Source organism: Megachile rotundata, chromosome 6 (assembly GCF_050947335.1).
Source record: "Megachile rotundata isolate GNS110a chromosome 6, iyMegRotu1, whole genome shotgun sequence".
NCBI lineage: Eukaryota > Metazoa > Arthropoda > Insecta > Hymenoptera > Megachilidae > Megachile > Megachile rotundata.
The window spans coordinates 4277007-4303953 of NC_134988.1; the positions used below are offsets into that span (position 1 = coordinate 4277007).

The 26947-nt window shown below is 41.7% G+C and overlaps 3 non-coding genes and 1 pseudogene across 3 annotated transcripts; all 4 read left to right on the forward strand.

The window, feature by feature from the left end:
- Positions 1 to 7493: 7493 nt before the first annotated feature.
- LOC143264727 (5S ribosomal RNA) lies at positions 7494 to 7612 on the forward strand. Its single transcript, XR_013038658.1, has one exon. It is a non-coding gene; the product is annotated as a 5S ribosomal RNA (ribosomal RNA).
- A 2223-nt stretch (positions 7613 to 9835) lies between these two features.
- Positions 9836 to 9954, forward strand: LOC143264734 (5S ribosomal RNA). The gene has a single exon (XR_013038661.1). It is a non-coding gene; the product is annotated as a 5S ribosomal RNA (ribosomal RNA).
- Positions 9955 to 10375: 421 nt separating this feature from the next.
- LOC143264711 (5S ribosomal RNA) lies at positions 10376 to 10494 on the forward strand. Its single transcript, XR_013038641.1, has one exon. It is a non-coding gene; the product is annotated as a 5S ribosomal RNA (ribosomal RNA).
- Positions 10495 to 22849: 12355 nt separating this feature from the next.
- On the forward strand, positions 22850 to 22970 carry LOC143264731 (5S ribosomal RNA; annotated as a pseudogene).
- The last annotated feature ends 3977 nt before the right edge of the window (positions 22971 to 26947 follow it).

Below are 26947 nucleotides of genomic sequence, written 5' to 3' on the forward strand. Positions count from 1 at the left end.
GTGGCATGTAACACGTGGCACATGCTCTGAAATTTCAAGTAAACCGGTAATTAATACGTATTAACGCGACCGCTGTATGTCGGCACACTTTAGTGCGCACTTTGGCGACTGAGAAAGAGCGATATTCTTCAGCGACGTCTCCTGATGGGTATTTTCCAGAAACACGTGTAAAAGTGCGAACCGCTCCATTTGATGGTGGATACCGATAAATTGCCGCCGAGCCATCGGTGTTAGCACGCGGCGATGTGGCGCAGTGGTTCGGCCACAGAGGAATGGCGACATATTAAAGTTTGACGGTTCGACCGCAGAGGGATGGTGGCGTAACAAGGTTCGGCGGAAGGCGCGTTGCCGATTTCTCGAAAATTCGGCGTGGTTACTAGCAGACATTACAGGGAAATGTACAATATGAAATAAAGGAGAGCCTCGGAGACCACATTTGCGATAGTTAGAGTCTACTTCTAAGTTTTATCCTTTTTAGTGGGCATTTTGGTTTTACCATTTATAATGTGCACTTTTGGTTTGCGATACATAGAGTTTACTTCTGTTACTACGAGTGGTAGAGTTCCCTTCGACTTTGCGATTTCTAAAAATCATTTGGTTTTTGGTTAGACTTGTCCAATTAATAAACAACAATATTGTATTTAGTCTAATTATTATTTACATTTCACCTGAGTTCGCTTTTCCGAGTGATCGGAAAAGTTTGTCGCGATACAATAATAATATGGAATTAGTTGCATATTGCGAATTTTCAAACTTTTAATTTTACAAACCTCCAACTTTTGAAATTTTAAAAATTACAATTTTTTGAATTTTCAAATTTAATATCTGACATTTAGGAGTTTTCATAGTTGAGAACACGAGAATTTTCGTATTTCGAAATTTAAGAATTTGGAAATTTAAAAATCCTATCTGCGGAATAATATTCGCGAAAGACCTCGTCACCATTTTCTCGCAGGTACAAAAACCACGATATCTATGTATTATAATACACTCGTAATAATTTATCAGTATATTTTTATCAGTATAATAATGATTTTAATCTGTACAAACTGTAATAAAAAACAACAGTCCATGAATCATAATTACAGCTGCGTGCAGGACACCTTGCATGCTTAGAAATCATTTCGTTAAAATCACGTATGCTCGTTATTCGAACGATAAGATATAATGAAATACTATACTATCTCTAATTGTATGAAATGCAAATGAGAATTGCAATGAATTTTGATAACGAATTCGATGCACTGAATATAAATAGCAAAAAAATAACTATAATTTATTCACAGTTGCTGTGTTGTGAATAAATAATTGGTATGCTCGTTAATGATACATACTTTTTTAATTAATTTTCAGCGGTTGTAATTTTCCACTGAACGTTATTACTTTAGAACTATTATTACTATAATATAATCATTATTATTATTATTATATTAATTTTATCATTTTGAATATCTTGCTGATTTTGTATGACAGAAAGAAATGTTAAAGAGAAATATTTTTTATAGAGAAATATTCTTTAAAAAAATTGTTGACTATGGGCAATGCTTAACAAAAGTTTCGAAATTGTGCATTGAAACACTATAAATATTGTTGCGCCGAGGAGTTGCTTCACGAGCAGCCATTATTTATTTTAGAATACAAACTGATATTAACAAGAACTTGAAAACTGTATATTAATTTAACAAGAAGTTGGCATGTCTATTTTCTTCGGGTTTTGGCGTAGTTCTGATTTTCAAACATCACGGTTGCTCGCAACTACCGGAAGTCTTGACCACTCGATTGCACTCGTCCCGCTTGACGACTTCCGCGAACCGCTTCAGTTCGTGGCTAAGACCAGCTTCACATCTTATATCGCGAGGCTCGCTTCATGTCACAACAATATCTACCACTATTCAGTGTTTTGCTATAAAAATATGGTCTTAAGAGTAGGTACATTATATCACACCAGAAAGGGTCTGAGCGCTTAACGGCCCCAGGAAACAAAATTCAAAAAAACCATATGGATCGTGTAGCCTGCTTCGAGTAGACCACACGTACCCATGTTTGGCGTTCCAAATCACCGTCGTCGCTCCAGAAGAGGAGGAAATGTCTCCCGAGCGGTCGAAGTACATCGGACATACGGCGACTTGAAATGCTCATATCTCACCCGCTTTTAGGGCTACAGAGCTAATCGAGTGTTCTTTGGAAAGCTGGAGAAACGTACTTTCTGATGCGTGTATCAAGAATTAAGAAAGTAGCGATGAAGATACTGCCGTGTGGAGGAACTGAAATTCATTGATTGCACACAAATGCATTCGACGGACCACTCTAGCTACACGCTCAATGTGTGTCCCCCTTCGAGGCGAACAAAATGCGATATCCCAATCGAAAATCCATTGGGGGCCCGATACTTTAATTTCGAAAAAACCGTAGATGGTCGCACCCGATTTTAAACATTTCGCACACCTACCTCCATATAAGCATGAGAAAGCCGTTCTGGAAGCACTTAAGCCTCGCTGTCACTCCCTTCTGCTTCCGTTTCTTCTCCGGATGGTACGAAGATGGGCCAAGTAGAAGATGGCAGCGGCCACATGTGAGCAGCAGCCTACTGTCCGGTTTCCATTCGGGCACTTACACCAATATCGCCAAATTCCTTCAACCTGGTCCATTTTCGGTTCGTAATCAATATAGAGCCGGTAAGTTTTTGCGTTCACGTGTCGCGACTTGATTTCTAGACGGACGATGTTCGGTGTTTCTTTTACGAACATCATGGAGACGTTGTTGGTGTCGATTTGATATGGGCCCAAGGTCAATAGGAGTAAGTGGTCTCGAGTCAGTTTCGGGAAATCGGTCAGGGTGGTGGCCGAAGTAGGTGGTGGCAATAGACCGCAGAAGCACACTTCTGCAACGGAACCTGTTTCACCCAAACGTTTTGCCACTAAAACATACTAGTTTTAACTTGGTATCACTTTAGTTGGAGATTCTTCTCTGTACTTTACTTTGCCACGTCTTTTTTACCACATTCGTAATAAATACGCGCCATATCTGTTTTCTCTTATCTCGAATAACAATACATTGCACTAGAATATCACTAAACGCTTTCTGAAATGATACTGAAATAATTCTGTATACCTTGTAATAGAAGTAAATACTTAGACAGCAACGACGCAAAATTGATCATAACAGAAATCTACCAAAAGTGTATTCTAGCTAATGGTAGTTATATTGAATATGAAATGCAACATATCAATGCGAAATATCGGTAAGAGCAGTACGAAATATTCGAAGTATTTCTTCTATTTTTGACCTTGACCTGAAGACCATCGTATGGTACATGGTTAAACTTGTTTAACTCTTTCGCTTCGGCTGTCCAGTCCGCCGAAGTACTGTAACTGAATAGAAGCACGTACGTCATATTATGCACGCTGCTTATAAGCGGTGCTCGTATCCACAAGTCATATTGTGCACGCCGCTTATAAGCGGCGCTCGAAGCGAAAGGGTTAAATATGCGTCTTCGTATAATATAAAAAAATGTATAGCATTCCATTTAAAAATCTGAAGATCACATTTCTCGACGAATTACACAAGTATAAAAAACTGATATATGTCCTCATATTGCCAACAAAATATATTAAAATTTCTTCCTCTTCTATTTCTTTGAATGAATACTATTGATATTATTGCTTTAAAATTTTTTTAACCAAAATTGTAGGAAGAATCAATATACGTAAAGAAAGATATGTATACTGTTTAAAAATTTTGATATGACCTTCACAGAACGCTTCGAGATCATCTCAAAGTCAAGTGGACAGTAATATCTTATGTACAATTTGATATTATGCAATTTTTATTATTACGAAACGTTTTCGTTTGTCAGTAGTATTTTTCAAAATATTTGAATTTGTTAAAACAAACCGCATATACTTTATGACCAAAATTTCTGAGGAGCTGTACAGCCTACGTTTTTACTTAACCACCATACGTATGCAAATACAGCGAGATGTAATTAACACTAATGTAACTCACTTGAGAGAAGTGACATTTAAGTGACGTTTACCTCTGTAGTTTCAGATCCATCTCTCCAGGAAGCTTATCTCTCGCGGTCAAAATCTGCCCATACTGCGTTAATCAACGCTCTGCTAGACACGTACAATATTCCTCATTAGTTGTTACGGTAATGTTCTTCGAAATTTTATAAATTTTGAGCTTCAAAACTTTTACTTTTTCTAAACGTTTAACTTGGAATTGATATAGCCATATTTACGCTGGGGCTGTGATGTAAAATCGAGTATTCGAAGATGAAATTTAAGTTTGAAGTTTTAATGCTTTGAGTATTGGAATGTCATTGAAATAGGAGTTCAAAACTCGAAGTTTCCGATATGCGAATATCAATGAAATTTTAGCTTGAAATTCGAATATCCAAATATGTGAATGCTAATGAAGTTCGAGTTTTAAACTCGAACTTTTTTCCCACATTCGAATGCTAATAAAATTCGAGTTTAAAGTTCAATTTGCTTCAGTACTCGAATGTCAATGAAAATTAAGTTTGAAATTCAAATGTTAGTGAAACTCGGGTTTGAAATATGAATATTCAAAATATTTAAATTTGAAATTAAACTGCATTAAATTCTTCCAACGCTTAATATATTCGAATTTCAAAATCGTATTCGAGTTATTCATGATCTTATACATAGTTCCAATGTATATACATGTGTAACGTCCCCGGGAAAATCAAACGGATCCTGTCGATAAATAAAGAAACATGCTAATGCGTATATCTTTTTCTATTCTATTATCGACCGAAAACTATCGACTGCACCATAAAAATTCGCGCGGTAATGGGATGGGACGCGTGCAACATTGTTTACAGTAGATCATCGATCGATGGCGCGCGCATTAGTTAAAAAGAGATAGCAGATATACTTCGAAACCAAGTTATTGCAAATTATCATTTAAATATTTATATTATATATATTATTAATTATTAACCTATTATAAATTGCGTTATATTTTTAGCTATTATTTTATGTACTGTTTGTAATTAATTATTTCTTCTATTGAAACACTTATAATCCGCGTATTTAAAAATCATTAAAATTGCGATTTAACGGGAAAACTTGTGAAAAACTAATTAATAATAAATCAAAACGTATTTTTATTAATCAAACTAATATATATTTGCTATTAAATAAAGCGTAATAAAAGAATAACTACTTTTTGAGCGGGAAAAACCCATGATTCTCTGGGTATAAAAGGATGTGCAGCAGCGGCTGCGAGCGCAGAACAATCTTTGAAGTACTACGTACCGGACCTCTTAGGAAGCGACTAATTAGAGCAGTTTTAACTGGTAAGAGCCTATAAGATTCTTAGTTTTGACTGGACAGCGGGTATCAGCCATTTGGATACTCGATTGTTGGGTAGTTCTAGTAGCCAGCTAACGCAGGCTCCTCAATTAAGCGATCAGGTTTTGGGTGCCGATTTGTGCTCTGACAAAAAGGGCCATGAATCTAATTAGTTTAGAGTCAACCAAGGAGTATTTATTCCACGTCCAATACAAATTTTAGAGTTTTTGTAATTAACCAGATATTGTTCTGTCAGTTTTGTTAGGATTTAGATCCATTATAAAATTGCGTTATTTTCTTGCGTTGCGTATATCATTATAAAACCGCGTAACTGAAGTAGTTGGCTACCGTTTTGCGATTTGCGATATCAACAAGTCTAGTATACTCCATTTTGCTTAGAGAATTCAGTCATACATATATTTTTATATTTGCTAAAGAAATTGTTAATTATAACTCTCTTTCTCATCATTACTTGAATAAACCTAATTAATGAAAGGTATTAACCTGTAGATTTCTTTAACCACATTCCCACCATGGATCCCACATTCTTTTAGAATTAGTTATAGTAAAAATGAGTCGCTTAACAGGCAAAAGCCGCTCTTTGCTTCATGAGCGCTGTAAGTACCTGAGTCTAGTCGCAGGGACGTTACACATGTGTGAATTACTATCAATAATCAATTTAAATAAAAAAATGACAAGAATAAATAAAATTAAATTCTTATATTATTTAGCTTAGTATTTTAACATTATGTTACAATATTGCAGTAAAGGTTATAATGTAATTCATTGTTATAAAGTTTTATTACATGAAATTTTATTTCATTATTAAATGAAATACTTTACTTTTGTAGTTTCATTTCGTGTTGTATTATTTTGTATTATTTTACAATACAGGATGTGCCAATCAATTTTTTAATTAAATTGCACCATTCGATTTTTCGTTAAAAAGACAACGAATAATTGATGTCTCGTTATTTTTATCAAAATTTACAAAGTAAATATAAAGCAGGTAATCCATGGACTGCGAATCTCCTAATTACATGATTTATTTATACTCTGCAAACTTCGATATATCATAAACGCATAAACATCCCTATTCTAAATATAAATTACACTGTGGCTGTTTAGATAATATTTGTTGAAATCAATAATTATAACATTCAATGTTTCGAATTTAATGAAATAAATAAAAGATTATAAACGTCATTGAATAAGATAATTCAGAAGAAAGTATTTATTATAAAAATGTAAAAGTAGCTTTATAAATACATACGTCACAGTTTTATAAATCATTGGATTGTTATCGACCTGTTGTGTTATACAATTATTATGATACAAGTACTGTCGTCAACCCATAAATTGGCGTGTGAGAAGACTGAGCAAGGTGTTTAGAAGGGTTACGGTTTCAATTGGTTAGAATAGAAAAGTGGACACCTAATTTTTGGCGGCAGGGACTATTGGCAACAGCGCTCACACACAACTATTAGGCCAAAAATAATAACGGTAGGCAAACGTTTCGAAAGTGGGTGATATAGTGCGAAATGCGTGCTACAGTTGTTATTGTCATTATTATTCTTAATAACCGAAATGTAACACTGAAAGTACTCACGGTGGGGATAGGCGAAGTGACCGAGTGGCTTGTTCTATTTTAGGTCGACCTCGTCACGCGCCAAGGGTCGATAACGGTATGTAATCCGACTAAAAAAAGCATTGATTAACTTCGAAATTCGAATCATACGATGTTGAGGAAAAGCTCTTTATATTTTAGAAATTGTATACCGAAGTTTAGAAATGGTATACCTAATATTCATCGCTTTAGACCAAACAATTTAACCATTTAACGTTCTAATGTGTCATTAAAATTCGTGAAAGTATCGCCTTGTAACGGGGATAGTAAAAAACTATATAAATGAAGCAACATCTATATGGGTATTCACACAATTTTCCAATTTATTAGCTTGTATAATTAAATATATCGTTAACGATATTTAAGTTTCCATTGAACATTTCGTTTATTAGCCATTGAATCGTATTAAACTCATTGTCTCTACCACTGATGATCTCCACACGATTTAACACGTTAGGAGTTATAACGATCGAATATATTTTAATCGCAATATATGATATTCAAGATTTTAATGTTCAAATGCATTGTAAAAGCATGTCTGACAAGTCAACGGCCACACTACTTAGGAAATACCGGTTCTCGTCTGATCACCGAAGTCAAGATAAGTTGGGCGCGGATAGTACTTGGATGGGTGACCGCTTGGGAACTCCGCGTGCTGTTGGCTTATTTTTTACTATTTTTTCTTCATGTAATTCTACTGATTAAAGTTCCCATCTACTGAACTACCTCAGTTCTCATTTATCATAGTCCTCTTCTATTCAATTTTAGATGCCGTCATTTCGATTCGATTAACTTTTTCTCTACACAGTTTTAAATATTTTAAGTTGAATTTTACAGAAATATCTTAATCTTAGTGAGCACAATTTAATTTTTCAACGCATTTCCCATGAATGCGATCGTGTAATGTATAAGAATAGGCACGCTATAATTACAATTATTCAGAACGCGAAATTTCGTTTTTTCATTCAAAATTTCCATTTGCCACCTTTGTAATGAAATATATAAATGCTCTACCAATTTTCCTTTAATGTTTCTTCTATTGTTTACTCGATAGTATTAAACTGATTATGTCGATCATTAATGGCCCTCACGATAGTCAATATGTCAACAGGGGTTTTTCAAACGTTCAACCCAGCGCACTTTTTCGAAATCTATGTGACGGGTATAAGCGGGAAATTAAGTTGTTTATTTAACTGACCGCGCTTACTTGGCGCACTGCTTGTTTTTGTTACTAGTGGATTGCGTTTAGTTTACCAAAGAAGGTTTGTTCACTTTTCTGGCAGCACTTATTGTGATTAGTTTATCCCAAGAAGTAAATGCAGAAATTAGTAGTTATGTAAGAAAAGAAATTAGAACACAATAAACAACACCACAGTTGCTATACTGAAAAATGAATATGATTATACTTTATTATATAAATTACTCTGTTTCGCTTTTACGCTGTTTGCACTTTCATTGTCCGCTACGGAATGCCCATGCCTTTTCCAATCGTTCGCTGTTGCCGGGCGGCAATTTTTTTTGTTAAACCATCGATGGATTATTCTGGAATATTCCATCGACTAGAATATTCCATTGACTATTTCGCTTTCACTCTTACACACTATTTCGCTCTCGCTCTTACACATTCCACAGTTATTAGTAGTTTTATGTAATTGTTAGAAGGTATTCATAAAACTCCATTATTTAAATTTGAAATGTCAGTAAAAGATATATATTTCGTAAGTTTTCTTGAAATTTTTTAATTTGAATAATTTAACATTTAAATATACAAATTTTTTTTAGTTAGCAGTGCATATTGTGGGATAAAAATAATTGGATGAAAAAACGGGAACGAAAAACAGTAAAATATATTTAAAGGAATCAAGACAAAATAAAAATTGTACAAGTCTCTTGTACATTTGATAGCAACTCGCAGATCGTAGACCACACCTCGCAGGTCAAGACTCGAAAAAACTCTGTCGCTCTCGATCGCGGCTTGCGGGTCGAAACCTGCATACGCACGCTCTTGTTTTCCAAAAACCGTCGATCGCGGTTGGAAAATTACCGCATTCCTCGCGTCGACAGGCACAAGTGTCACACACATACATATACACACACACGTATGCAAAAATTCCTAGAACTAAAAGCTACGCCGAAGCCGAACGCAACGGCTCCGACACCGGCGGCCTGAGCGGAGCCGATATCGTCAAATCAGGAAGAACTCAGCTAGATGTTGGTTTAAACGTGTATTTTTATTTAGACTTTTACAGAAGCTCCCGCACAGAATAAAGTTGAACTAAGACTGACTGTCGAGGTCCGTCGAAGGGCCTTCTTTTATACTACAAATTTGTGGGGGTGGTAGTCCAGTGGTGGGGAGAAGGTTCTGGGAAATGAGGTTTTTCCACAAAACCATAATTATGTAGGGATAACGGAGCAAACTGTAAATTTGTGGTAAGGAGTTTTTGTGGTCTTGTGGGTAATGACGCCGATGGTCTAGATTGATCGGCGAGTCCCAAATCTTGGGACCGAGAGCAGTGCGATAAGGACCGAGAAGTAATGGGGGTCCTTCTGGGAAGCAGGGAAAGCCGGGAGATGGGAATCTAAGGGTTACTCGACACCGACAAACACCGCGCGGTACCGCTCTGCTTTTCGGCGCGGTCCGCGGTCTCCGATACTACAATATTATTATCTATCCTCTTCCTTGTCACTCAATTTAAAGTCTGTTTTAAGATATGTAATTAAAAAATATGTGAACCACCAATGGTCGACGTTGCTAATTAGAGGAAACTAGATGCAGCCTACCAGTGGTCCACGGCGGCTTGAACATGTTAAATGTATTTCAATTACAATATCTAATATTTAGATTTGTGGTGATTCTACAAGACGAAAGTTTAGACATACCTGATCAGTCAACGGTCATACTACTTAGGAAATACCGGTTCTCGTCCGATCACCGCAGTTAAGCTAAGTTGGGCGCGGATAGTACTTGGATGGGTGACCGCTTGGGAACTCCGCGTGCTGTTGGCTTTTTTTTTTCTTTTTAACATGTTCACGCCGGGCCGAATATTTACATTTTTCTTCGTGGGGCGGGGCGACATCGTTACTCCTTCGAAGCTTCGAACGCGCTAAATACGAGATCAAAACAGTTTTGACATTGAGTTTTCGAAACGTACATTTCTTGTATCAAGTGTAAAGGTAGATATAATTATCTTTTTTTCTACAGAGGCGGTTAGCACTTTTCCTTTTTGAATTTTTTACAGAGAAATCGAAGAATGTGAAATAGAAAAGAAAAAACAGTCAAGAAAACACACATTTTCTACAATCGTTCAAAGGGGCTGCCAGAAAAACAAGAAAACGTTAGGAGTTATAACATTCGAATATATTTTAATCGCAATATATGATATTTAAGATTTTAATGTTAAATGAACTGTAAAAGCATGTCTGACGAGTCAACGGCCACACTACTTAGGAAATACCGGTTCTCGTCTGATCACCGAAGTCAAGCTAAGTTGGGCGCGGATAGTACTTGGATGGGTGACCGCTTGGGAACTCCGCGTGCTGTTGGCTTCTTTTTTACTACTTTTCCTTCATTCAATTCTGCTAAATAATAATATCATCTCCTTAATTATCTCAATTCTAATTCGACATTGTGACCTTCTATTCAATTTTAAATATTTGAAATGGGAAAGTCTCGAAATATATTTTATTTACAATAAGTACATTCCATTTATTCAACATTTTTCACTCGAATGTGTTCGTATAAAATGTACGACAAAGCACGTGTAACGTAGCCGTCTCCTCCTGCCGCGTTGCTAAGCAACGCGGGGGCGTACGCGGCTCACGGGCCCCCTTGTGCCGGTCGCTTCAGTGCGCAGGGTCGACGCGAGGGGGCCGGTCGCGGAAGGAAGGGGATCTGTCGCGGGTAAAAGAGAACACGGAGTTACTCTTAACTATAATTTATTATTGTTAATCTCCGGCGGGGTCGCATGTGGAGTCGTCGGCTGCTCCTCCACGGTCTTCGGTCTCTACAATATACATGATCGGTGTTACAAGATGGTTATTGCGGTTTTGCAATATGGCAGCGGAGGCGGCGCGGGTCTTACAAACTAACGCTTGTACAATATAGTCTTACATACTACGGACTTACGTACTATCTTACATTTAGGTCCGACGCGGCGTTCGCGGTTCGGTCGGTCGGTCGATCGGGAGAACGCCTCGCGGAGTTTACGTATCGTTTGGAGGAACACTTCGCGGTGTTCGCGGTTCGGGCGGAGGAACGCGTTCGCGGGTTTCGCGGTAATTACAACTACGGTTTGGTGCGCGATCGAGAAGAGGAGGAGGGAAGGAAAATAAAGTACACGGGGTAAGTGGCCACTTCTGGCCTTGCCTTGCTCTTATTAAGACCGAGATTGTGTTCCTGGAGTTAGCTTCCCGACGGTCTGGCAGACTCCGCGACGAGGACTGTCCGTCGGCGCGGTGTCTACCTACGGCTTACCTTCCCCGGGACTGTCCACAGGGTAGAGAAGCCGGTTGACCGTTTGCTCGGGACCCTTCCTGCCGCAGAGCAAGGACTGTCCAGCGTTCCACGGTCGGTGGGGCCGCCGAGGGTTGGCGCGGCCAGCCCTGGTGTGAGGACCAGTGTTGGGCAATCCCAGTGCATGCGCAGTAAGTTATCCGTAGAAGTCCTCAGTAGCGTATACACTTTGATGAAATATAAGGTATCATTAGGCCCTAGTGAGGAAAAAAATAAATCTGAAGAAAATTGCAGGAAAGAGAATAAAAGGGTTAAATAATACAACAAATTATATATAATAAAAGTAATATTAAATTTATTTATGATTATTATTATTTTTTACGTTTGCAGCCGATTTGCTATATGAATACCAATATTTGTTGCAAGAGCAAAGGAAAAAGATACCGCTCGATTTTTATCAGATCTATGCATGTTAACAAAATAAAATCCATGTATTTCTTTGTTATTGTTTCTCTGATATTATAATTTTCACACTGTTCGAGAATCCAAACAAAGAGATAGCGCAAACCGTTAGAACCGCGAAAAATACACTTTTTCTAGGCACCGTTTCACAACAGCAGCAAAAGTCGTTGGCGGTGTCTTGTTTTTCAAGCCTAGCTGTTGTCGCGACTCCAACCGTCAAACCGGCGCACGGCAACAGCTAGGCCAATCAGGCGACCCGCGGAACTCCACGCTTTGTTTGGATCCTCGAACTGCCGCAACGGAGAAAAATTGAATGCTCCAATCGCGGAATACCGGCGAGTACATATAAGAGCGTGAGACCCTTGGGCGTTCTACTGATTTACGAAGCCTCACGTTAACATAATCGCGAACAAGCATCTCTGCGAGATTCAATTCCGTTCAAAGTGATTTAGCTAAGCGCGACTGCGTCGCCAAATAAAAGACACTCGAATTCTAGTTTCGCGAAGCCGCCCAAGGCTCGACACAAATTGTGAACAGTTTAACAAAGACAATTCATTGCATTTCAAACTGTATATACAGGGTGTCAGCGCCAAAGTGTTACACCTTAATATCTCATGAACTATTGATGTCACGAAAAAGTGCTTATATGGAAATTGCAGGGTAAAAGAGGCCCTATGTTTTGGCAGAAGCAAAATTTTTTTATTGTTATTAATGTAAAAGATATGATGGTGAAGTTTCGTTTTTTTAAATGGAACTATAATTTTTTCTCGATCAGGTGATAGTGCTTTTCAAGACGAATTCATCAAGGTTTTATGTACTTACCCGATTTTTATTAGTTTTCGAGATATAACGCTTAGAAATTTACTGATTTTCAGCAGTGACATCTCGGTTTGACGAGTAAGTCATAAAAACGTTCTTATTGTTACGGTAAGTGCCGCTGGTTTGACTCTGCCTGCCGAAACAGATGGGCGGGGTGTATGGTCAAAATGGCAGGTCCGAAGAGTAAGAAACGTGAAAAGTATTGTCCATTACGGTTTAAGTTTTCCGTATCGAAGATGATATTAATTGTAATTTGGAAGGTTGGGACATTTATTTAAATGTTTCAGTACAAGGTAGGTATAAAGACAATTTAACAATATAACTGACTTGAAAAATAGAATACACAATGCATGCGTAAATATCCCGTGCGAAATTATGGAAAACGTCGAGAACGAATTTGTAAAACGTATACAAACTTGTATTTCAAATAGCGGAAAGCACGTGGAATAAATTTTTTGCATATTATTTTTTGTTAAATTGTCTTTATACCTACCTTGTACTGAAACATTTAAATAAATGTCCCAACCTTCCAAATTACAATTAATATCATCTTCGATACGGAAAACTTAAACCGTAATGGACAATACTTTTCACGTTTCTTACTCTTCGGACCTGCCATTTTGACCATACACCCCGCCTATCTGTTTCGGCAGGCAGAGTCAAACCAGTGGCACTTACCGTAACAATAAGAACGTTTTTATGACTTACTCGTCAAACCGAGATGTCACTGCTGAAAATCAGTAAATTTCTAAGCGTTATATCTCGAAAACTAATAAAAATCGGGTAAGTACATAAAACCTTGATGAATTCGTCTTGAAAAGCACTATCACCTGATCGAGAAAAAAATTATAGTTCCATTTAAAAAAACGAAACTTCACCATCATATCTTTTACATTAATAACAATAAAAAAATTTTGCTTCTGCCAAAACATAGGGCCTCTTTTACCCTGCAATTTCCATATAAGCACTTTTTCGTGACATCAATAGTTCATGAGATATTAAGGTGTAACACTTTGGCGCGGACACCCTGTATATTTCTTTATGTGTCGTTAAATATAAAGTGTACAGTCAAGTTTTGTCGTGTAATCGTGAGTGTATAAAGTCTTTCGTGAATCTAGCTTATAAAATAAACTTTGTTAATTGTCTATTTGAACTTTTCTTGCACCCAAAAACCAATCCCACATTATCTAGCTCAGCGCTGAGCGTTCCGGCAATTCGACGACTCAACATCTCCGTCGAAACACACACGTATAAAATATAGTTATTCAAAGAGGTCCTTCCAAGTCGTTTTTCTTAAATAATAAATTCATTTAGTGTTTTAAAAGTTATTGTGCTTTTGTGTTATTTTAAATATCTCCCATATTCCATCATATTATTCGCATTATACAGGGTGTTCGGCTACTGGTGGGCATAATTTTAGGGGGTCGTAGCTGGGGTGATTCTGAACAACTTTTTCCTTTACCAAAATGCTGGTTAAAGCTTAGTTTTTGAATTATTAATGAAAAACACTGACCAATCAGAGCGCGAGAATAGCGCGCGCTCAGATGCGAGAGCGACGGGTGCAAGCGTGACGGTTGACCCTGGTCGTGAACAAACAAATCGCGCGATATCGGTAACATAGTTACCATCATCGGTAATACGTCAGTCGGTAAGTAGTTATAAAATTCACAACTATTAATAAGTATAAATTTATTAACGAAACTAATTATATGGATTAAGCGAAAATAAAGGTAAAGATCAAGCGCAGTTTTTTTAGATAATTATAAAAAATGATTATTTGTTTAACGACATAAAATTAAAGAATACTCGGACGCTTACCTCATGAGTGAATTTACGATGCGAGAATTCTTCATTAATTTTGAAGTATGTATATCGTCGTATAACAAGATACCTATTTACTCGCTAAAATCCACAAGAGTATATCAATACCCGCTCTATGGGATTGTCAAGTAAAAAGGGTGACTGTCAATATTGTCGGTAATACGTGTTGTGCGATCGCAATAATACATCTTGCAATAACTGATTCTTTTCTTTGAATCACTCATCGTGCATAATGTGTAATGTGTACACGGTGAGGAACTTTTGTAAACGAATTCATGTGTAAAAAAGGTGGATATTTTTAACGTTTCGATACTAAGGACTGGACAATCGTGGTGCTTGTGTGATTGTGTGTTTGTTTAGTGTGGGTTCCGAAAATTGTACTATTATTATATGGAAAACATCAAATATGACAGTCACCCTTTTTACTTGACAATCCCATAGAGCGGGTATTGATATACTCTTGTGGATTTTAGCGAGTAAATAGGTATCTTGTCATACGACGATATACTTCAAAATTAATGAAGAATTCTCGCATCGTAAATTCACTCATGAGGTAAGCGTCCGAGTATTCTTTAATTTTATGTCGTTAAACAAATAATCATTTTTTTTAATTATCTAAAAAAACTACGCTTGATCTTTACCTTTATTTTCGCTTAATCCATATAATTAGTTTCGTTAATAAATTTATACTTATTAATAGTTGTGAATTTTATAACTACTTACCGACTGACGTATTACCGATGGTGGTAACTATGTTACCGAAATCGCGCGATTTGTTTGTTCACGATCAGGGTCAACCGTCACACTTGCACCTGTCGCTCTCGCATCTGAGCGCGCGCTATTCTCGCGCTCTGATTGGTCAGTGTTTTTCATTAATAATTCAAAAACTAAGCTTTAACCAGCATTTTGGTAAAGGAAAAAGTTGTTCAGAATCACCCCAGCTACCACCCCCTAAAATTATGCCTACCAGTAGCCGAACACCCTGTATATACAGGGTGTCCCGCAATTAGTGTAAGACCCGAAAAGGGGTGGTAGGTGGGGCGATTCTGAACAACTTTTTCCTTTGCCAAAATATTGGTTGAGGCTCCATTTTCGAGTTATTAGCAAAAAACACTGACCAATGAGAGCGTGCATAGACCGGGCGCGCGAAAGCGTGAGCGACAGCTTCGAATATGACGGCCGATCATATTTGAATATGACATGCGCATAAAGCTCTCGCGTGAGATAAAATCTCACGACTGCCCAACAATGGTGAGGACTGTCCGTCACACCTTTTTTTTTTTTTACGAAGGGAAATCTTCATAGACTTCCTCCTCCCCCGGGGAGCGGGGGAGGAGGAGGAGAGTGCCAGATTCTTACTGACTAAAATCCCTCGGTGATTCCCACCCTCGGCGGCATGGCGCGTCCCGGGGTCGTGCATTATCGTCACCACGACGCGCCAAAATGCCACCCTGTGACCCAGAAGAGGTCACCCTTCTCGCGGGGAGGAGAAGCCACTCCGCCAAAGAATGTTTCCCACCCCACCCCTTATCGGAGCCGACGACGTAATCACGCCCGCCGTCGGCACCACGCACCTGGCCGCGTGCAATGGTGCCCCGGGTCCCCGCCCGTGACACCTGCGGCCGTGGCGGCCTTGGTCAATCCCGGGAACTCCGACACCCCGGACCAAGACCGCCGACACTCACGCAAGGAGATGGGGACCGACGACGGGGAGGGCGACGCGATCGCCATCCCACCACTTCTCTCCACTTACTAACTACACTCACCCACACACAATCACACCACAAGCACGCTGACACACACACCAACACATTCACTCATCTTTCATAGAGTGGGGACGACGCGGTGAAGCCTCACGAGGCCCGAGAAGCGGGTCGCCTTCTGCCTCTCATTCTTCTTCCATCCACTCCGCGTCTTTCCCTATCACGCTCTGCCTCCTCCTTCCGCGAGATCACCGTCTCGCAGAAGGAGGCGACAGCCTTCCATCCCTCGTCATTCTTAAGCATTCGCTCAACCACATCTCCCAGGCACGCAGCATCACACTCAAGCTCACACTCTAGGTGGTGCCTCTGCAACGCGAATGCAGGGCACCGACCCAGCACGTGCTGGGCGTCGTCGGGCCCAGCACCACCACACTCGTGACACATCGGTGTCCGTTCCCTTCCGATCCGGCACAGGTACTCCCCGAAGCAACCATGCCCGGTGAGCACCTGCGTGATCCAGAACGAGAGCCGCCCGTGGCCGCGGTCCATCCACTGCTCCATTCACGGAAGGACCGCCCAGACAGCGCGCTTCCCCACGGCCCCGCTGGAGGATAACTCCTCCTTCCAGCGGGAGACAGCAGCGCGTCGGGCCTGGAGCCTGACCTCCTCTACGCTGGGCCCTGGCTGGGCACCCTCTACAACCCCCTCGCGGCGGAGGGCGCATCTGAATCCGTACGCAGACGCCTCCACCTCCTGATACCACCACCCTGACCGCCAACCGCCGCTCCACTTTTCGCAAAACACCTTGCGAGCGATGACTGGCAGCCAGGTCGGCAGCCCAAATTGGGGCGCTGTATAGGGCCATGCTCCACACGACCCCCATATAGAGCCGGCGCACCCTCTCATTCGGACCCCGCAGGTTGGGCAATAGGCGCGCCAAAGCGCCTGCCACGCGCTCCAACCTGGGGGCCAACGCGTCGAAGTGGGCCTTGAATCTCCAGCGGCTGTCCAGCCGGAGTCCGAGATACCGCATCTCGGACCCGATCTGGACCTCGGCCCCGCCTACCCGGATCGACGCCCCGGCAGGTGGCCGGCCCCCACGTGTCCGGCAGAAGGCCATTACCTCTGTTTTGTGGGGAGCCACCTCCAGCCCGAGCGTCCGGATCTCGGCAACGACCACCGATGCTCCTAACTCTGCGAGACGGCTGGTCCTCGTCCAATCTCGTCCCACTGCCAGGATGTGGGTGTCATCAGCAAAACAAGTTAAATATAAACCCGGTGGCAGTGGGGCCCGCAGAGCGGGGTCGTACCCCACGATCCACAGGTGCGGACCGAGTACCGCACCCTGGGGTACGTCCCGCTCAACCTTCCAAACTCTCTCGGCGCCCTACCGATCGACGCACTCGATCGATCTCTCCCGGAGATAGTCCCCTATAATGTTACAAATTACCGGGGGGACCCGGTGCCTTTCTAGGCCCTCTTATATCGTCCCGTGGGGCAGGGTGTTGAATGCGTTTACTATATCTAGTGATATAGCAATCGTCACCCCGCCCCTGGACGTGACCGACTGGGCGATGTCTCTTACCCTCTTTGTGGAATCTATGGTGCTTCTACCTTTTCTGAACCCAAACTGCCAGTCGGCCACGTCGGGATCCTCTCCGGAGAGGTGATCGGTGAGTCACTTCGCTATAATTGTTTCGAAGATTTTCCCAACCACGTCTAACAACACGATCGGCCGGTACGCCGAGGGCTTCCCATCGGGTCGTCCATCCTTCTTAAGGAGGACCAGCCATTCCCTCTTCCACAATTGTGGAAATGTCCCTTTCTTCAGACAGGCGCCGAAGAGGCCCCTGAGTCTATCCCCCAAAAATGGGAGTGCCAAGGCCCAAGCCCGGCCCGGGATGCCGTCAGGGCCTGGTGCGGTGTTCCGTGCACTGGCCCTCTTGACGGCATAGACGAGCTCCCCGTCTGAGACCTCCATATCGTCGGTCCACAGAAGGTGGGCCGGGTCTAAAGAGCCGGATGCCCCACGCGACACTACCGCGACCGTTGCGCCGCGGCCCTCTGCGTCCGCGAACCAGTTTGGCTGGTCCGGGACGCGATAGGGCTCCGCTATCATCCCCAACGTGGTTCGCGTTTCCTTGAAGTATGGGGCTCAATGGCCCCATTACTAAACTGCCTCGTCCGCCACCTCCATGGCGCTCTGCTCCGCCTGGCTTGCCGGCTGATCAGCTGCATCCTTGGTGGCTGGTTGCTCGCCCTGTCTCTCGCTAACCGTTTCTTTTTCTTTTCCAGGTTCCTTCCCGGATTCAGCGGCCTTGAATGGAGCGGCCGCTTTCCTCTTCCTCATCGGTGGTGCACATCCAGCCGACCCAAGGCGATGTGTATTAGGACGCCCCAGGTCGCTGCAGAGGGGGCACTTCGACTTATTATTGCAGTTTGAAGCTCTGTGCCCCCCTCTCCGCACGCGTAACATCTTGAGGACCTATCGACATCCTCGCCGCACTGCTGGGCCGTGTGCCCCCTCTGGAGGCAGCGGTAACAGTGCATTGGCCGGGTCGCAAGAACCTCGACCCGGGCCAATATCCATCCTATTCGTATTCGTCCCGCTGCCTCCGCTTTCTTGGCGACTGTCAAGGGGCAGCGGACCCACACGGTCCCTTGTGCGTTTCGTCCTCTCTTGATATCGCCCACCTTGATATCTTCGGCGGAGCACTCTCCTAGCTCCGCCAAGACTTAGGCTACTTCCTGCTTCTCAATGGACTCGTCCAGATTTAGCAGCCGGATCTCTGTCGTTTTGGTGGGATTAGCCACTCTAACTTCTGAGTCCCGAAAAACTTCTCTCAGTTTACCAGCCAAGTTGGCTGCCTTCGCCTTGTTTTCCTGCCCCGGTATCCCCAGGACAAGTCCTCCAATGGCCGCCTTGCGGATCTTCACCTCCGTTATGCCCATTTCGGACAGTTGCTTGGGGGGGATCGCTTCCCTGGCTTTCCTCAGCACCTGGGAGTAGGTAGACTCCCCTCCAGGTGCTACAGTGAGGGTAACTGCCGCCGTCCTCGGTGGTCGTGGTACCCTAATCCTTCTCTTGGGTTCAGGCTGGGCTGGCTTGACCCCCGTTGCCCCCGGTATACCCTGAGGCCGGTTTTCTGGCTTCCTACCAGACACCTTCCCTGCTACCGTTGCTTGCGTCTCCTTCCTCGCCGGTTGCTTCGCTTTTCGGCCAAGGACGGTAGTCCACAACTCCTCGCTTTTTCCCTGGTGGACTGCAGCCACCTGGGGGGCTGCTGCCGGAGCGGTGCTTCGGGCTGCACGGTTGGTCGCCCCCTCTGCGGTGTTTGCCCTTCTCGGGGCCGGCCTGGGCCGCTGTTGTGGTGGCCTGGGCTGAGTCCCGCGCTGGGCACTGCTGCTGGCCTGCCTTTTTCTCGCCACTCCTTTTAGCTCAGCTGACAATTCTTCCACTTTCCTAATCAGCTGAGCGACAACTCCTTCCAAACCCGTCTCCTAAACCCTGCTCTCGGGGGCCCTGGTCTGGGTGGGTGCGGCGGCTTCCCTGAACTGCTTGACTGTTCTTGGGGGATCCGCCGCCCTCACTTCCTGAGTGTCCGCGCACTCCGGAACTGCTGATGCCTCCATCGGCTCGGTCTCCTTCGTGAGTCGCGGCATATCGATCTTCATCTCGGGAGCGTCCTGGGTCGCCTCCGTCGGGCTGAGCAGCACTCTCGGCGGGCTGCCAGTCGCGACTACGAGCCTCCTCTTGACGTCCTCTCTGTCAGACTCAGAGGACGACAAGACTCTCCTGCGCGTCCTCCTTACCACTCCGGCCTTCTTGTCCTCACAGGGTCGCTCCACACCAGCTGATCCCTTCAGCCTGTCCACCTCCCTGCGGAGGGCTGCCAAGTCGTCAGTCATTCTTCTCCTTTCCTCTTCAGCAGCTCTGAGTTGCATCCTCAGCTGCTCTTTTTCGTCCGCGTCAGTCAGCGGCGACTGTCGGCTTGGGGTCGGGACTGCCACCGGCACCTGAGCGACCACCTCTGTTCTGTCGCCCTCGGCACTCCTTCTCTTAGCCAGCTCGGTCGTCAGGCCCTCGATATAATTTGAGGAAACCCTCAGCTGGCGGACGCATGTCCCCTTCAAATTAGTAGAGCCCGACGCGACTCTACGGATGAGGTCGGTGTACCTAAGCAATTCAGCATGTAGGTCCACCGTCGGCAGGTGCTTAGCCTGCCTCATCACCTCCTCTACCTCCGGTATGGGCTTGCTGGAGTTGCTAGGCACCGGTACCGGCTTGGTCGGGTCATACGCCCCCAACCCACTATCGAGCTCGAGCTCTCTCCTCTTCATGTCCAGCAGGCGCTCCTTGGTCTCAGCCAGACGGACATATTCTCCGGTCGTGGGAGGTCGACCTCTTCCTCTAGATCCCCTGCTGTCACTTCTGGACGGGATGCACTCCACCGAGATGACCGAGGAGCCGGATTCGCTGTCCCCGTCATCGTTTAATATCCTCCTCCTGAGGACCGTTCTTCTCTCCTTAGCTGTCGGCTGGTTCTCTGCGGTGCCCAACCGTTCCAGGCCCAAGTCGCTGGCCTCTGATGGAGTCCTGCTCAGGCGACTCGATCTCCTTGCCGTCATCCACCCCGTTTCCATTGGTGTGTCGTCTCACGCCAGCCCAGGCGCTTCTGAGCTGATGCTCATGCTCAGACCTGACATATTGGCCGTTCTAGGCGGGGCCAAAATGTCGACACATCTCACTACCGGTACAGATGTTCCGGCAGCACTGTCCTTCACGACGTTCCGGACCTTCTCCTGCTTCTCCTCCTCTCCGCTTGTTTGGTTGGGTTTTAAGCTGCCCACCACAGCTTGTTTTTGAGAGTTTGAAATATCTATAGTTCGTCCCACGAATGGGGTCGGAAAGGATGTCGCCCCGGGCAGAGCCGCCTTACCCGGGGAAGCCATTGAATACTCGGGGGGGGGTCGGCAGGTACCCCCGAGGGAACCGTTCGAGACCGCCCTGTTTTACGCCTGGGCGGCCACGCAATCCTCGGCACGGCTGCCTTACACCTTGATTTCAGGCGTCCTCGCTCGCTCCCGCGGCCCCCGTTTTCACCCCTCAGCTTGAGCCTTGCCGGCTTGGGAGGCCCTACCAGGGTCCGAAGACCCCGCCGGCATCGCCTCGCGCTTCATCGGGCCTACTTGAAGACGACGGGAGCACCCCTTTTATGCGGACTCATACCGCAAGGCAGGGGATACCGTGGCCGTATTCCGCCCCGCGAACCACACAGCGGATTTTTTATGGAGGTTTACTCCTCGCGGGCCAGCCGGTAAAGGCAAGCCCCCCGTTCCTGCGAAACATGACCACAGGCTTACGGTGTGAGCATGAGCCCCCCCACTGGGGGACCCGCCGTTCTCCCGTTAGCATAGAGGCCCTCGGCCTTGGGTAGCCAACCACCGAAGCGATCGGCTACCGAAGGCGCAGTTCCTCTATCCCAGCGAACACCACGTGGAGGTGGGAGATCCGACTTGTGCCACCCCGGCACCAGTTCGTCCGCTTGTCCGTCACACCTTTTTTTTTTTTTACGGGGGGAAATCTTCTACAAGACGCCCCCACTCCCCGGGGGAGGAGCGGGGGTAGTGTGGGATTTCTACCCACTAAAACCCCTCGGTGATGCCCACCCTCTGCGGCATGGCGGGCTATGGGGTCGTGCCATATTCGTCGCCACGGCCCGCCACTGTCCGTCACACCTAGTGATGATATATGGGCCGGGTTTTTTCGCGCATGCGCGAGAAATGCAGGAGCGTACGCAGCGTATGTATTTAGTGGCGCCGCTAGATGGCGTAGTGTCGTTGGCGGGAAAGCAGCGAAGAAACAGCCGTTACGAGGTACGTTGTACATATTTAATTATAATGGCATTGAATAATGGTGAAGGTGCCGTAAAAAAGCGTAAGATCCGTAGATTTAATCATGCATGGTTAGATAATGACAGCTATAAAGTATGGTTAAGACCTACTGTAGATAGAAGTAGAGCGCTTTGTATCGCTTGTAATAAAACTATCAGATGTTGCAAAACCGATGTAGACAATCACGAAAAAACAAACGTACACCGTAGAAATGTAAATTCACTTGATATAAATGATAGCAATAATGACAAAAATAATAATAATATTACCGCGAGTAGCTTACTGCATACAAACAAAGTGAAACGAGCTGAAATTAAATTATTTGCATTTTTCGCTGAACATAATGTAGCATTTTGTACCGTAAATCATTTGATACCATTAGTAAAAGATATTTGTATTGAACCCGAAGTTGTACAGGATCTTTCACTTGCTCGACATAAGTGTGCAAAAATTGTCAAAAATGTAATTGCCAAACGCGAAATTGAGAATATAATTGATTGTTTAAAAACGTGTAGATTTTCGATTTTAATTGATGAAAGCACAGATATTTCCGATACAAAATTAATGTGCGTGCTGGTGAGATATGTGTCACCATTAGATGGTAGCATTATAACGCAGTTCTTAGAATTATTACAATTAGATGCTACCGATTGTCCCGCGAGTAAAATTTTCTAAATTTTCAAAAATTCTTTAGATGAAAAACAAATTCCTATTCAAAATATTGTTGGACTAGCATGTAACAATGCAAGTCAACGGCCACACTACTTAGGAAATACCGGTTCTCGTCTGATCACCGAAGTCAAGCTAAGTTGGGCACGGATAGTACTTGGATGGGTGGTGCCGCTTGGGAACTCCGCGTGATGTTGGTTTTTTTTCCTTTTTAAATTAACAATTTTATTATCGAATTTCATTCGATACAGCTCTTTCTCGTTAAATTTGAAATATTTTAATTTTAATTCGATAATATTCTCTTCTACGTAATTTTCAATATTTTAATTTCAGTTCAGTGCACTTCTCTTCTGTACAGTTTTAAATATTTCTGATTAAATTTCCCGTTATTTATTTGTGATACTGCGACTGAATGCAAATGTATGTAATTCTCTTCCGATTAATTTAAAATTTGTTCCGCTTAAATTTAACATAATTTTAAAATCTCTTTTTCACAATTTTAAGTATTTTAAATTTAATACGTTAGAATTTCCTATATTTTTCTATTTTAAATAGTTTAAATAAGAAAATCTTCAAATACATATTAATTCTAGTAAACAATATTTTAGATTTCAGTATTTTCTCGAAGTGAAGATAAAAATAAAAATTCTTACATATCAAATTTTTAATACCGAATTTTCTCTTCGATCAAACAATCATTTGATAAAATTCGATTCTATTCAATTTTAAATTTATTATGATTTTAATTGAATCAAATTCTGTTATATTTAACTTTAATGTGATTAAAGTACTGATATTTATTACAAATTCCAAAAATTATACATAACAGTATGTTTTATAAATATGTTACAAATAAATGACAGATGAGTGTGCAGGTATAAAGCATTATGCCATACTTGCACACTATGTACATTTTTCAAATTTTCGCGTCGAGATTCCACCCCGTTTTGCAGGGTCATTTATATTGATTGTATTATTCCGTCTCTCTCTGAAAGTAAATTCTTTGTCAGAGTGTCGCTTCTTGTTGCGCTTACTCTTTGTACCAATGCTGCTTTGTGACACAGTCAGTGTGGCACGCTGTACACGTTATCTCTAAAGTCTAACCCCACCCTTTTATTTCAGAAACGGCTTTAAATGTGAAAAAATGTTTCAGACGAAAGTTGCACGATATCAGGAACATAAGATGGAGGCAATAATTTGATCTTCGTTGGTTGTTTGAAGGTCACATGAACATCTTCAGTTTCCTAAATAGGATCCCCCATTTTTTACTTTACAAAAGTGTAGCCCTCGTCGAGATGTTTTCGAAACATTCCCTATAATTCTTTTGTGTACAAGCTATTTCTAAGATATGAAACTTAACCCTTTACGCTCAAGAGGCATTTACACTTTTAGACGCCATTTCAATTAATACATAATAATTTGAAATAAGCATTAGTAAAGGTACCAGTAGTTGACACTTTAAGGAATTTTTTGTCTATTTGTTCACATAGCTCAGGTTACGTTCACTTTATGGAAACTTTACGATTAGCAGTTACTGCACAAACTATTCTTCTATTATATTACAAGTATTCGTTCCTGATGACGGTTGTAAATTTTTTTCTTTTTTTTTTCTAAACGTAAAATTTGATTCAATAGTTAACACCCAGCGAAAACAGAAAATTCAGTAGTTGACATCCTCTTGTTTCAGTAGTTGACATAGGGAGAAAATCCAATTAATGAACTAGTCTTGATAATGTGTGAACTCAGAATTTTTTTGAACATTTTAAAAAGATTATTCTTGAGTAAGTTTACCAAAAAATATTTAATAATTAAGGGTTAGTATGTAGAGTTAATAATAAATATTTAGTATGAAGAGTTCGAATATTTCTCACATTGGAGGTATCATATCAGTTTTTTATTGCATTTTCTTCTGCATCAGTGAATACTCTGGCTGGGCCCATTTTTATTTTAATTGGATGTTTGCCATCAACCTTGTATTTTAAAGTTACCCTCGGAACAATAAATTTCCTAGCTGCCATTTTATACGGAGTTGTATGGAGCCGGACATATTTCACAGTCGCTTGCATAGTCTCTTCTATATAATTTCTGAAGTTATACTTCGTAAGAGGCATCTCAAAATTAACGGAGGAACAAAGTCAGTAGTTGATACGTAGTAATTTAGTAGACACCCCATGTCAACTACTGAATAATAGACCATTATAAGTTTCACTAGTTGACAAGAAGTGTATTTAGACATTTTAGCATTGTTTGTTGCCAATTTTAATAAATAAACCTCTTTTTTTGTTTCAAACAACATAAACGAATGCCTTTTTTGTTCGTAATGATTAAATAATACAACCTTGCAATACTTACATTTCGACGAAATCTTTAGCGATTTATATAAGAAAACACGCGTGCGCAAATTAGATTAATCAGTTGCTATTATATTTTTGAATGGCGGATATGCACAATAGTTCGCAATTAAGCTACTGAAGCGTGACAGTATACAGATTAATAAGGTTTGATGTACTCCAACTTGTGGTTTTCTTATTTATTTACTTTTTTTGAAAAAGTGTCAAGTACTAGTACAGTGTCAATCACTGGTGCTCTTGCCTTATTTAATTAATTCTATAATAGTGCTCATGTGATGTATAATATAAACATAGTGAAATAGACAATAGTGGAAAAGACTAGTAGGAAAATTGTGGAGACTTGCGTCGCACTTTATATTATTCACGCTATTTATATTCTATTGTTTTATGTATTGAATAATATTTATGTTGGGAGCCATGGGAGACAAAAGAATAAAATGGAGAGTCTTCATGGTGACGTGGCGCGTGGTGCGATGCACACGCGCATTTGTAATTCGTTAATATTAAAATTATATTAAAAGTAAAAAATATATATATTATTAATTAAAACCTAACAGAAATACTAATCTCAAAAGAACTCATTTAACATTGTAACTAATATTTGAAAGTTGGTGTTTGCAAACAGTAAAATTATCTTCGAGTGTAAAGAAGTAAAAGTTGACAAGTGGCGTAAATTTAATCGTCCAACCTTCACGCGGTAGATCTTGGGGAATGTGGAGGCCAACGATATATCGGTGTTCATTTAGTACTACAATATGCAGTAAATAATGGGGGTATTGTTTAAGAAAATGATGACGTTCGCGTAACCTTGAAACAATCACCGAAAATTGTTTCCACCATTTTATGTCCCCCTTAATATCCTGCAACCTTTGTCTGAAACACTTCTCCATATTTATAGCCGTTTCTGAAACATACTGGCGGGTGTGACTTTAGAGGTATCTTGTATGTGAAAAAGATGAAGTTACTATCACCCATGTATCATGAGTACTAAGTTTCAATCATTCCGTGTGGATTTCCACGATTCTCAAAAATTGGGTCAAACAGTCCGCGTTGGTTCGTGACAGTGTCACGTCAAACAGTCGACATTACACGTGCCATCGAGCACAAATGGAAATTCGGGGATCACCGTGGTATTCGTTGACCATAGACCAAACAGTTTTCACGTGTACACAAATCGTCGCGCGAATTGTAACCGCGGCTTCATGCCTGTTCAACAGCGTAAGAATCTGATTCATTCCATATGCCTGTGTGATTTTTCGTCGATTTTTGTGCCCTCTACCCGTTTCTCGTTTAAAAAAATATTGCCAGAGTACACTGTTTCTGATGGACTTTTTAGGGAGTTTAATGAAATAAACCACTCTGTCACACGAGCAATATTTTTTATAAAAACAGTTTAATAGGAAAGAATTAAACTAGAAAGAATTAAACTATATATAAATTATATAGTTCATATAAAATTAAAATTATAACATTTCTAGTGTGCATTTTTTTGAGTAATCTACTCATTAAATTTAAAATGAAATAATTTATTACATTACTTAAATAAATTTTATATACAATTTCGTAATCTGAAAAAATAAAAAAGAAATTATCAGTTTATAAAACTGTTAAATGTACAAAATATACACATACACTAGCGCCATTTTGTGACTAGTAATGAAATCTTTTGGCGCGATATTTAACATATTTCATTAATTAAATAATAATATAAAATAAATTATATAATTAACAGTGACACAAATTGATTATTTTAATTTGATTTCTTTAGATTACAAAATTTAATCTAAAATTCATTTAAATATAATAAATAGTAATATATTTAATCT